Source organism: Rhamphochromis longiceps, linkage group LG3, assembly GCF_057381845.1.
Source record: "Rhamphochromis longiceps isolate RC_006_pf linkage group LG3, R_longiceps_female_GT1.1, whole genome shotgun sequence".
NCBI lineage: Eukaryota > Metazoa > Chordata > Actinopteri > Cichliformes > Cichlidae > Rhamphochromis > Rhamphochromis longiceps.
In genome coordinates, this window is record NC_140559.1 from 4,984,352 (window position 1) to 4,995,820 (window position 11,469).

Here is an 11,469-nt window from a genome sequence, read left to right on the forward strand (position 1 = left end):
GCCAAGGAATCATACCAATAGATGGAGAACCTCTGATATACGCATTCAGACCCTGGTCCCATAAGGACAGAGAGAATGTGCTAAAAGATGTCCCACCCCTTAATGAAGGTTTTCAACAGTGGCGACATGCAGTAGAGTTGATTCGTCGTGGTTGGGGTTTGAATGGTCATGAGATGCAACAGGTTCTTCAAGATTTATTAGGTTTACGTTTTCCTAGAGTCAGAGGAGCCTACACAGGAAACGACCAAAACGGCGATGTCCTAGGACCAGACACTCCTCTGTTAGATCAACAAATAAATGACTTGTACGGCAGAATAGAAATCAATTTAGCCCCAAGGCCAGATTATGGAAAAATAGGAGAGTGCAAACAAAAGGAAGGAGAGACAGCATCAGACTATCTGGATCGCTTACGTCCTGTTTTTGGGCAAAATTCAGGACTGAATCACGATCCAAATCCACAGTCTGCTTTTCAACAACAATTAAAAAATGCCTTCCTGAATGGCCTAATGCCCAAAATAAAAACACACGTAGACAAACACTGGGTGACACAAAACACAGGCACTCTGCCTGACGCCCTGCAATATGCTGAGCATGCAGTTAAAGTGTATAAACAGAAAGAAAAAACAGAAGGAGTTTTCATGATTGACCCAGAGACAGGCTTTATAGCTTTCTCAGGACAACAAAAACACACAGCAGGTTTTAAGCCACGTAAGGGAAAGCAGAAAGTAGGACAAAGAAGAGACAAAAGAGATATACAATGTTATAACTGTGGTAAATACGGGCACTTCGCTCGAGACTGTAGAAGTGTAAGCCAGGAGCAAGAAAGTGATGATGACAGGCGCAGACGCCGTGATGAATGACTAGCACGAGAGGAAGGAAGTGAAACAAGTGAAGGGGAAGTTTACAATATTGAACAACTACTGCTAGGGTCAGAAGCAAAGCCAACAGTTATAGTACACGTGAATGGTGTCCCAGTAAAATTCCTTTGTGACACAGGAGCGTGTAGATCTGTCTTAACAGTAGAAGTCCCAAATGTAACTTTCTCAAAAGACACTTTAATTGTGAAATCAGCTTCAGGACATGTGACATTGCAACAGCTAACCGTTCCCCTCTTTATGTCACATAGAGAAAGTGGTCGTGGCTGCAAAAATCAGTGCATCTATGACCTATCTTGTCCACTAAATTTGTTAGGAAGAGATGCTTTAACAAAATTAAAAATAGGAGTTATCCCTGAAGAAAGTGGCATGCAAGCCAGACTCCTACTCTCTGAAAGTCAGAGCCAAACTGAAGACATTTTTGTTTGTGAAGGTTCAGGTGAGCCAAATTATTACTGGACTTTAGATTTACCAAAACTTGAACCTCTGGAAGCCAAGGCTAATGTGTACTTACCTGAACACTCACAGAGGCAGGACCCAGCAGCATACCACAACACCCTGTGGTATAAACATGTCCCAGGCCCAGACAAAATTTATGATCAGCAAGTGCACAGACTAGGACCACAAAAACTAGTCCTACAACACCTGTATGTAACACAGAGTGGCAATGCAGTATGCTCAGTGTTACAGACAGATGCAGTGCAACGCATAAATAAAATGTTGAACCCTCATGTATCTGTTGCATGCAACGACCAAACGCCTTGGTCTGAGTTAGGCACAGTGCTGAGAAATGTAGAAATGGACAGATATGACAAAACAGAGTGTGAGGGCTGGCAAAAAGGCCGTAGAACAGGGTGCATGAGACTCACGCTGTGTTGGCCGGTGACAGCCACACCGGCTACACATTTAGCCACAACAGAGCAAGACGAATGACAAGTGTTAACAGTTGAAACACATCCTGAACTAGAAAAGCTACCACAAACATTATGGTCTCAAGGACCCACAGATGTAGGCCTAATAAAAGAAGCAGATCCAGTAGTGGTGAAAACTACAACCACATATAGGCCTGTAAAACCACAATATCCCTTGAGTGCAGAGGCGAGAGAAGGAATTGGACCAGTCATAGCAGATATGCAAAAAGCAGGTATTCTCGTGAAAACTAATGAAGCCACGTGTAATACACCAATTTTTCCAGTAAAAAAGGCTAATACAGGAAAATATCGCCTAGTTCATGATCTAAGAGCAATAAACGAGGTAACAGAGCAAATACCCCCAGTGGTTGCAAACCCACACACAATTTTAAATCAAGTAACACCAAAAGAACAGTGGTTCTCTGTAATAGACTTGTCCAATGCTTTCTTCTCTGTGCCTCTACACCCTGACTCACAGAAGCTATTCGGATTCACCTTTAACAATCAAAAGTATATTTATACAAGGTTGCCTCAAGGATTCCAGAATAGCCCCACGCTTTATGCAGAGGCTTTGAGAAAATCAATGTCATCTTGCTCCCTCCCTGCTCCAGGGCAATTCTTGCTGTATGTAGATGATATATTAATTACGGGCCATACACAGGATGAGTGCAAAACAAACACACTGACAGTTTTGCAACATCTCGCAGAGCAAGGCCATAAGGTATCACAGCATAAATTGCAGTTGTGGAGCCAGGAAGTGACATACCTTGGCCACAAATTAACAGGACAAGGCAGACAGCTGTTAGACAGCAGAAAAGTAGCTGTACAAAATGCTCCAAAGCCAGTTACTAAACAACAAATGATGAGTTATTTAGGTCTGTGCAATTTCTGTAGATGCTGGATTCCAGAGTATGCACTGCTGGCCCAGCCACTACAGAACCTCATTTATGGTAAAGACCTAGCATTAAAAGACAAAATACAATGGACCCCAGAAGCAGAAAAAGCTTTTGTTGATTTAAAAATAGCATTGCAGACATGTACCGTCTTAGCCTTACCAGACTATGAAAAACAGTTCATTCTCCATGTTGATGGTGCAGGAGGGTACATGAAAGCAGTGTTAACTCAAGCTTTTGGAGAAAAACAACGCCCATTAGCTTTCTACTCATGCAAACTTGACTCTGTAGCTGCTGGATTACCTACCTGTGTACAGGCATGCGCAGCAGCAGCAGAGGCAGTTAAAAAATGTGCAGACATTGTTTTGGGACATAAGTTGATCATTAAAGTCCCACATGCTGTGACCTCTATTTTGCTCCAAGCAAATCTCTCTTTCCTCACACATGCCAGACAACTTTCTTATGTGGGGATTTTACTTTCGCAATCACACATAACAATAGAGAAGTGTGGCCAGCTAAACCCAAGCACACTTTTGCCGACCCCTCTGGATGGAGAACAACATTGTTGCATTAAAAAAATTAGAGGAAGACACAAAGCCTCGCAATGATATACACAGTTCCCCCCAGAGCAGTTTCAGTAATGTTTTTGTGGACGGCTCAGCGTCAAAAGATATTTACGGTAGAAATTGTGTGGGTTACGCGGTCACAACTGTTGATGCAGTGGTAGAGGCAAAAGCTCTCAGTTCCTCAAACTCTGCTCAAAGCGCAGAATTGACCGCAGTCATCAGAGCATGTACACTGTACGAAGGTCAAAGTGTCAATATACACACAGATAGCCAATATGTCTATTCAGCAGTTCATCATTTCGCAAAAATATGGCATAACAGAGGAATGACAACGTCCTCAGGCAACCCAGTTCAACATGCAAACCTTCTAAAAAAGCTATTAGAAGTAATAACGTTGCCAAAAGAATTAGCACTATGCAAATGTGCAGCTCATCAAAAGGATGACACAGAAATAACAAGAGGAAATAACTTTGCTGACAAAGCAGCCAAAGCAGCTGCAGAAAAACACATTGATGTTTTAACAACAGAAACCATAGATTTAATACCATTAGAAATACTAGCAGATGCACAGAAAACAGCATCGCTGAGTGAACAAAAATCTTGGTTGAAAGATGGAGCAGAATTAAAAGACAATCTCATGATGTGTAATGGCAAACCAATCCTTCCAAAAAATTTGCATAAAACTGCTGCATTAGTGACACACGGCAGAACGCATGTGTCAGCGGGTGGGATGATTAATATACTCAATAAACAGTTCTATACAAAAAATTTTGAAAGTTCAGCAAAAGAGTTTATTAGAACATGCATGATTTGCCAAAAACACAATGCTCAGGGAAATTTACGACCAAAGCGAGGCCGGTTCCCTACACCGCCACACCCATTCCATACTATCCACATGGATTTTATAGAACTAAATGAATCTCAATCCTCCAAGTATGCACTTGTGATAATAGATGTATTTTCCAAGTGGCCAGAAATATACCCAGTGAAAAAAGCAGATGCAATTTCAGTAGCAAAATGTTTGTGCAACCATTTCATTCCAACATATGGCATTCCGTCTCTGATAAGATCAGACAATGGCACACATTTTGTAAATGAAGTGATAAGTAAAGTTTCTGAAGCTCTAGGCTTTAGCATAAAACATCATTGTTCTTATCATCCACAAAGTGCAGGATTAGTCGAGAGAACTAACGGCACAATTAAACAAAGATTGAGGAAATGTATGGAAGAAACTAAAAAACCATGGCCTGAATGTCTAAGCTTAGTTAAGTTATGGATGAGAATAACTCAAGGAGCAGGTGGTCTAACGCCATTTGAAGTTGTACATGGCAGACACTTCCCTCTTCCCATAACGAGCGAGCCAATTAATAAATCCATTGCAGAAACAACAATGGCAGAATGGATGACAAAACTGTTTGAAAATAAAGAAGTGATTTTAAACAATCAACTGCCGAGTGATCTATCTCCAGTCTCTTGCAGGTTGAACCCCGGTGATTGGATTCTGATTAAAGTCCTCCAGCGGAAAAACTGGAGTTCTCCGAAGTGGGAGGGTCCTTTTCAAGTGTTGCTGACTACACCAACAGCTTGTAAAATCGCTGAAAGACCTTCGTGGATCCATCAAAGTCACGTGAAGAAAGTGTTTGCACCACAATAAGACGCCGGTTCCCCCGACTCTCAAGTGATCCCCTGGTGAAGGAAAGGGCTGATTGGGTATACCCCGCCCTTTACCTTCTCGCCAGTGGTCTCCTCACTTGGAGCCCGGGTGTGCCTGGTCGCCCTGAAGAACAAACACATAATAAAGAGTGACCCATCCCACCAAAGAGAGGAACCAATGACAACACCGGGGACGCCTAGAATGCAGAGAGCCAGCATGATGAATCTAGAAGAAGAAGAGCCACCAGCCCCAGCCCCAAAGCTGCTATGCTTAAGTGCTTGTCACTTTCAACGGAAACGGTTCATGTGCCGCCTGATCTGTCTGGTGGCCGGTGTCATCTTAGGGGTGATGCTCTTCTGGCTGATACCTGGAAGAGCCCGCAGAATAACACCAACTATTCCCCGTCTCAAGAGGTGGACCCATGACAACTCCCATCTAACTGAGATGACCCAAGATCACATTCACCCTTGGATGAACAATGCCTGGTACCGATACCTACACAACACCATAGATGAAAAAGAATGTTATGTCTGTTCTCACATGCCTTCAACTTCAGTCTACCCCACCATATATGGTCGCAAAATGGACAGTCACTTGCAAAGTGAATGTGCAGCAAGTTTCGCCAGCATTGGAAGACAACACTTTGCAATCGGCAAGAAAGCTTCACTCCCAGGTGCAAAAGGCCTGAAGAAGGATGGAACCTGTGACGACAAATTCTGGGTAGATATGACAGTAAAAAACAGAAATGCTTCTGTCCCTTTCCCTGTTTTTATGACCCATACAGAGAAGTGGCATCCTCTGTGCTTCTACCAAGCGCCAGGGCAAGGACTCCACCCTCTGGGCCATACCAGCAACTGCAACACAACCTATGGAGGAGTAGGGTATGGGACAGTCAACCTAAATCAACAGGTAAATGGCACCTATTGGGTACAAGGTATGGCATGGCTGTGCGGACAGCATGCGTACTTTATGTTGCCACCCAACTGGTCAGGATGCTGTGCACCTATCTTCATTTCAGATCACACTTTTAAGATATCTGTGTACAACAAGACCAGAGTTAGGCGTGATATAGAAATCAAGCCTCATGATTCAATCCTTGGAACAGACGTGCCAGAGAACTTCAAACTCTGGAACACCGGCGAAAAGGTAATGCACTCTCTGTTTCCTTGGACAGGAGTAGGAAAGCACGCACTACGAATAGAGACTTTAGACTATCGCTTTGGACTGTTTTTGAACGCTTCCACCCGCATTGACAAATCACAGAATGAAGAAATTGATGCAATCCGCATCACTGTCATGCAACACCGAGTAGCTTTGGACATTGTTCTTGCAGAGAAAGGAGGTCTCTGCGTACTGTTCAACAAGACATGTTGTACTTACATACCTGACAACATACACTCATTAAACATGACAAATGCTTTGAATGTTCTGAAACAACTAAGAGACGCTCAGCAACAGGACTACGTAACCGATGAGCATGGCTGGTGGGACTGGTTGCTGAGCGGCTCCTGGAAATCTTTGCTGATTAAAGGCCTGTTGGCCCTATGTACTATGATGTTCCTATTTTGCATTTTTGCTGCTTGTATTATCCCTTGTCTGAGACGCATGGTGATGAGTATGTTTAATCGTACTTTAGGAAATTTTGTTTTGATCCAGAGAGATATGGAGGATCCCTTTCGCCAGTATGATATGCTAAATAGAGAAACCAGAGAAGAGAATGTCTATGATAATCTTAACAGAGCTGATGTTTAGATACTTCACTGAATGATATGCAAGTTGAAAATGTGATTTAACAAGTGACTATGCATTGATATAAACATGTGAAATATATTAACAACAGGAGGGAAATGTTAAGAGATTTTCTACATTATACAGTATAACCAAATCTCTTTAATACAATATAATCAAGTAGGCCTTATATTCTAACCAAGTATGCCTTATATTTTGTGTGTTCATATATTTTCACATAACCAAGCCTATTGTTGAAGAATTACCTAATCAAGTTTATTGTTAAAGAGAACATAATGCATTCCTTACTTCAGTGTCTGAAATGTTTGAGATGTTTTGACAGCATGATATAATGATGCATTCTTTCCTATAATGTCTGTGATGTCAGATAAAGCATGATATACTTCTGTATTTTTAATTTCAGTGTGTGAAAGATCAGATAAGCTGATTTCATGTTTAACCTCTTCCCTGACTGTTAAAAAGAGGAAGTACTATGTAACCCATTTTTGCCTTATAAATAAAGCAGCGAGCCTGTGCTCGGTGTGTGTGTCTTCTCAGAGAGACATTCACCCGTGCGCACGTTTTCTAATTACACTCTGAGTTGGTCTGCAGTTGTCTCATTTCTCTTATTTGCGTCTTGAACAAATGTCTACCCCTGACAGTTTCCTTCCCGACGGCTTTTTCACCGTCAGCCCATCAGACAGTCCAGCAGCATTTATGATGATGTCATGATGTTGAAGAGGCTGCTACGGTGGCCTCCCATGACCCCCAGCCTCATCACAGCTGAGATGCAGACATTTGAAAACATTCAGCAGACAACTGAATAACAGTCCAACACAACAGTCTGTGTGCAGACACACACTGACCTTTCATAGAGTCAAAGGAGTCAATCACAGCTGGTTGAGTCATTTCTCTGTGAGTCTAAAGTGAATCTAGTATTTGAAAGTCCACTTCCTGTATTTGTTGTTGAAGACTTCTTCAGCTTCTTCTCAAGGACATCAGCTGCTTGTTTGGCAGCAGAGGCAGTTAAGAAGCTTCCTGAAAAACACTGAACAGTGAGTTCACTGTGGCATATGACAGATTCAGCTTTCTGTGTGCAAATGTGTCTGTGTCGACCTTTCAAATGCTGTTGAATCCAAAACATCAGCGGCTCCTCGGCTGCTCGCTTCATGCACTTCTGTCTGTGTGACAGTCCAATGACATCACAGCTGTTTCCAGCCCCAGTGTCTCAGGACTGGACACCTTTAAACATGTCGAGGATCAAACAGCGTCCAGCTAAACACACATGAAACTATCAGAGCTGACAATCATTCCAATAACATCTAATGGTTCATGTATGTAGACACAGGACTACAAGGAAATGGCTCTCAGCATCTGGCTGTGGGAACACATGAGTCCCTGTTTGTGTTCAGATTGTGTGCATGTTTTAGACGTGTGTCACATGTAGAAACACAACAATCCCACAATGACACACAGATGTGTTTGACACAGCTGTGCAGCTGTAAGTTGTTTCTAATGATTCATTGAAGCTCTTCTAACATTCTGGAGACGATCAGTACATGAATCTGTTCAACACGACAACAATTTGACTTCAGTGTGAACGTTTGCATTAAATAACCTTCTTCATCCAGCTGACAGCACCTTCATCCTATGATGTGAACAGTTCCTCCTGTTGATGACAAACCTCTGACAGGATCTGCTTGAGGAGCTTTTTCATGTGCAGCTCTCTGAGCTCAGGGCTGAGCTGCTGTTTCATCTTTAAGAGCTGCTGCCTCCTTGCTGGACTTGTTCTCCTCTTCTTCTCCTAATGACACCATTTCTGCTTCATATTAAATTCAATAAAGATGCTGACATGTATCTGTAGCAACAACATCATTGAATCTAGAACAACTGGAGCCAAACCAGTGGCTCTGCTGGGATCACTGGTGAGCCAACACTTCCTTGTTGATGCAGATTTCAGGGCTTCCTTTTGCTCCTCCGTTATAACTGTTCTCTCTTCTCAACACATGATGACACAAAGGAATCAGCAGTGACAAAGATGATGCTGAAGAGAAGCACACACTTCACACATATAACAGACCAGTGCAGTTACACACACCTCTGCTCGACATCAGGCCTCAAACAAAGACACAAAACACTAACTTGACTCTAAACAGAAGAAACGAGCAGCTGTTTCTGTTCTGTGCTTATTTATATTTGACACACATGCTTCTCTTTGTGCAAACACACATCGCACTATAAGGGTAACCTCGCACACAATGATTGGACAGCACAGTGATGATGCTGGGAGATCCTATACGCAGCAACACAGAAACACTGAGAACTTTAAACAATGATGGAAAGTGTTATAAATGACTTGTTGGCCTCTGATCTGTCACAAACAGCTGAAACGTGTCTCTCATGAGTCACATGAAGGTTTTTGACAGAAAGGACAAAAAGTAGCTGCAGTCAGTTTGTGTCATTTTTATATTTATTCATCTGGGAGAAAAATCTGAGGGACATTAAAATGTGTTTTCAACAGAGACAAGAACATGAATATAACAGAACAGGTAAATGAACATGTTTCAAGTAAACAGCTGGACTGATCAGGTCCAAACACAGAGTGATAAACTTGTCAAACAGCTGTCATATCTTTATATAGAAGCTCTTTATAAATGCTGCTCACTGCAGTCTGTTTACTAATAATGTCAAAGTGTTAGAAACACAGAAACATCAGAATGGTCTTTGTTCACAGAAACCTGTCTGGGATCCTTTGTTGTTCTTTTGATGCAGAGTTACATTATAAATATAAAGAGTTATTTCAGAGTCTCATCAGTTTTCCTGCATGTCTTTATTTAACACATCAGCAGGGCTGAAGCTCTCATGTTAAACACACACTGATCTATGGACACGTTCATGTGTTTCTAACAGAACCAGGCTGTTATCAGCCTGCACTAACATTATGTCACACACACTGAATGTAACAGTGACAGTTTACATCATCACACAATCAGCTGTGATTGTTTCACTGTCATCAAACCAGTCAACAGGAAGTAGAATCAATAGAAACCAATCATTTACTGACAGCATGTCTGATGGAAATAAGTGCAGATTATGTATGAAGTCTAACTGCACACAGTAACTGTGTTACAATAAGGACTTAACAGCGCCCTCTGCTGGAGTGTTTCAGTACTGCGTTAACTAGAATACACCACCTCCTCCTCACACCACCTGCTACAGCTCTACTCTTCTATGACTACAGTCATCCACAGCACTGATGTGAGGTCACATGGTTCATATGTAAGGAGCACAGCTGACCTCAGGTCAGTTTAATGACTGTGAGCAGCAGCTGTGTTATTGTCACTGTGATAGGGAGACACTCTCAGACACAGCGCTCATGTCAGCTTGTTCTCATGCAGGAGGATCAGGAGCTCCATGTTTGTCTTTCTGTTTGAATCATGATGTGTTTGTGCCATCAGAGTCTGTCATGAGTACTCAGGGTTTCACAGCAGCTCTTCTGGATGCTGACGAGGACTCCAACCTCATGTTTCACCTCTCTGAGCTTCTGATGTCTGTGAACACTCGTGTTTCTTCTCTGGGCTCATCTGGACAAAAACACCTTTCTGTGTTTGGCTGCAGCCTCATTCTGACTGACAGGAAGTGTGTTATCCATGAGCTGCACTTCTGTCAGGAAGTTTCCTGCTGTGTTTCCTGTCTGTGGACAAACACGAGTGTTCCAGCTGAGGACTTGGTTCCTTCCACCTGTCCATACAGGACATCACGCTGTCTGCAGCTCTGTAAATGCAGCTCCAGGTCCTTCCACGTGCTGCTCTGTATTTGTGCAGTTTGTAGTGTGTCCTGGGAAACGTAGCACACATGGTGTTCTTCTGCTGTTTCCTCCTTTCACTGAGTGTGAAACACTGACGCTGTGCTGTTGTTCACAGAGGGGAGCTGATTCTAGCTGCAGCTGGACTCTGTCATCTAACTGAATGTGTTGGTGCTGATCACGGGGCTCTGAGGGGGGAGCAGCAGGAGGACTCTGGATGCTGACGTCAGTGTATCTGTGGAAGCTCCCACAGCGTGTCTGTCATTCAATATTGTGCTGTATATTGTATCTATGCAAAGATGAACAGACTGTGTGTTCACTGGTCTCTGTGCTGCAGCTCTGATGTCATCATCACTCCCTCCTCCACCCTCAGCAGTCCCAGCATGCTGCTGTGGTGCACCCCACCCTCACTCTACACCTGAGCCACAGACCACACCCTCCACCTCAATATACACCACAGTTTTCTCTGCTGTGGAAATGAGATCAGGAGGAAATCATCATTATTATTATTTAATAAACGCTCACATTAATGTGGGCTTATTTGTTTCATATTAGAAACATTAGTTGAGTGTTTTTAGTATAAAATGGTCAAAGTCCCTCTTTTTGCTCCTCCCCTCACCTGTGGATGGACGGTGCTGTTACCGTGGTGACAGCTTGGATGTGTTTCAGTCCTGCCTGGTTATCACTGCAGGAATCTTTCACATTTATTACAGGTAATAACTCTGATTTTTCTGTGTATTATGAACCAAATGTATCCTGATACACACAGAGATGGATGAGCAGAGGTTGTTTTTGCAGTTTATGTAGTTACTATGGACTTAATGCATACATATTATTAAAATTAGGGCTATAACAGTTGTATTGATGTATAGCAACTTGAAATGCTCCCACAAATGGCTCCACAGCATGTAAAAATATAACAAAAGCTCTGGCGGACTTGGTTCTGTGGTCAGTCTTAAAGGGTGAAGTTAAACTCTGTAATCTTCACTGTGTCACAGAGTTCAGTGAGTCCCGTTATTCACAGTATCAATCAGATC

General features: G+C 42.6%; 2 protein-coding genes across 2 annotated transcripts in view; one reads left to right on the forward strand and one right to left on the reverse strand.

Moving 5' to 3' along the window:
- Window positions 1-11,469, forward strand: part of LOC146672608 (uncharacterized) — a 322,020-nt gene that overhangs the window by 15,880 nt on the left and 294,671 nt on the right. The gene's annotated exons all lie outside the window — the stretch shown is intronic.
- LOC146672610 (stonustoxin subunit beta-like) overlaps window positions 10,974-11,469 on the reverse strand; it is a 26,557-nt gene continuing 26,061 nt past the window's right edge. Inside the window, exon 4 of the mRNA XM_085401331.1 lies at window positions 10,974-11,469. This exon is cut by the window's right edge and continues 1,443 nt beyond it. The gene's annotated coding sequence lies outside the window, so the exon portion shown is untranslated.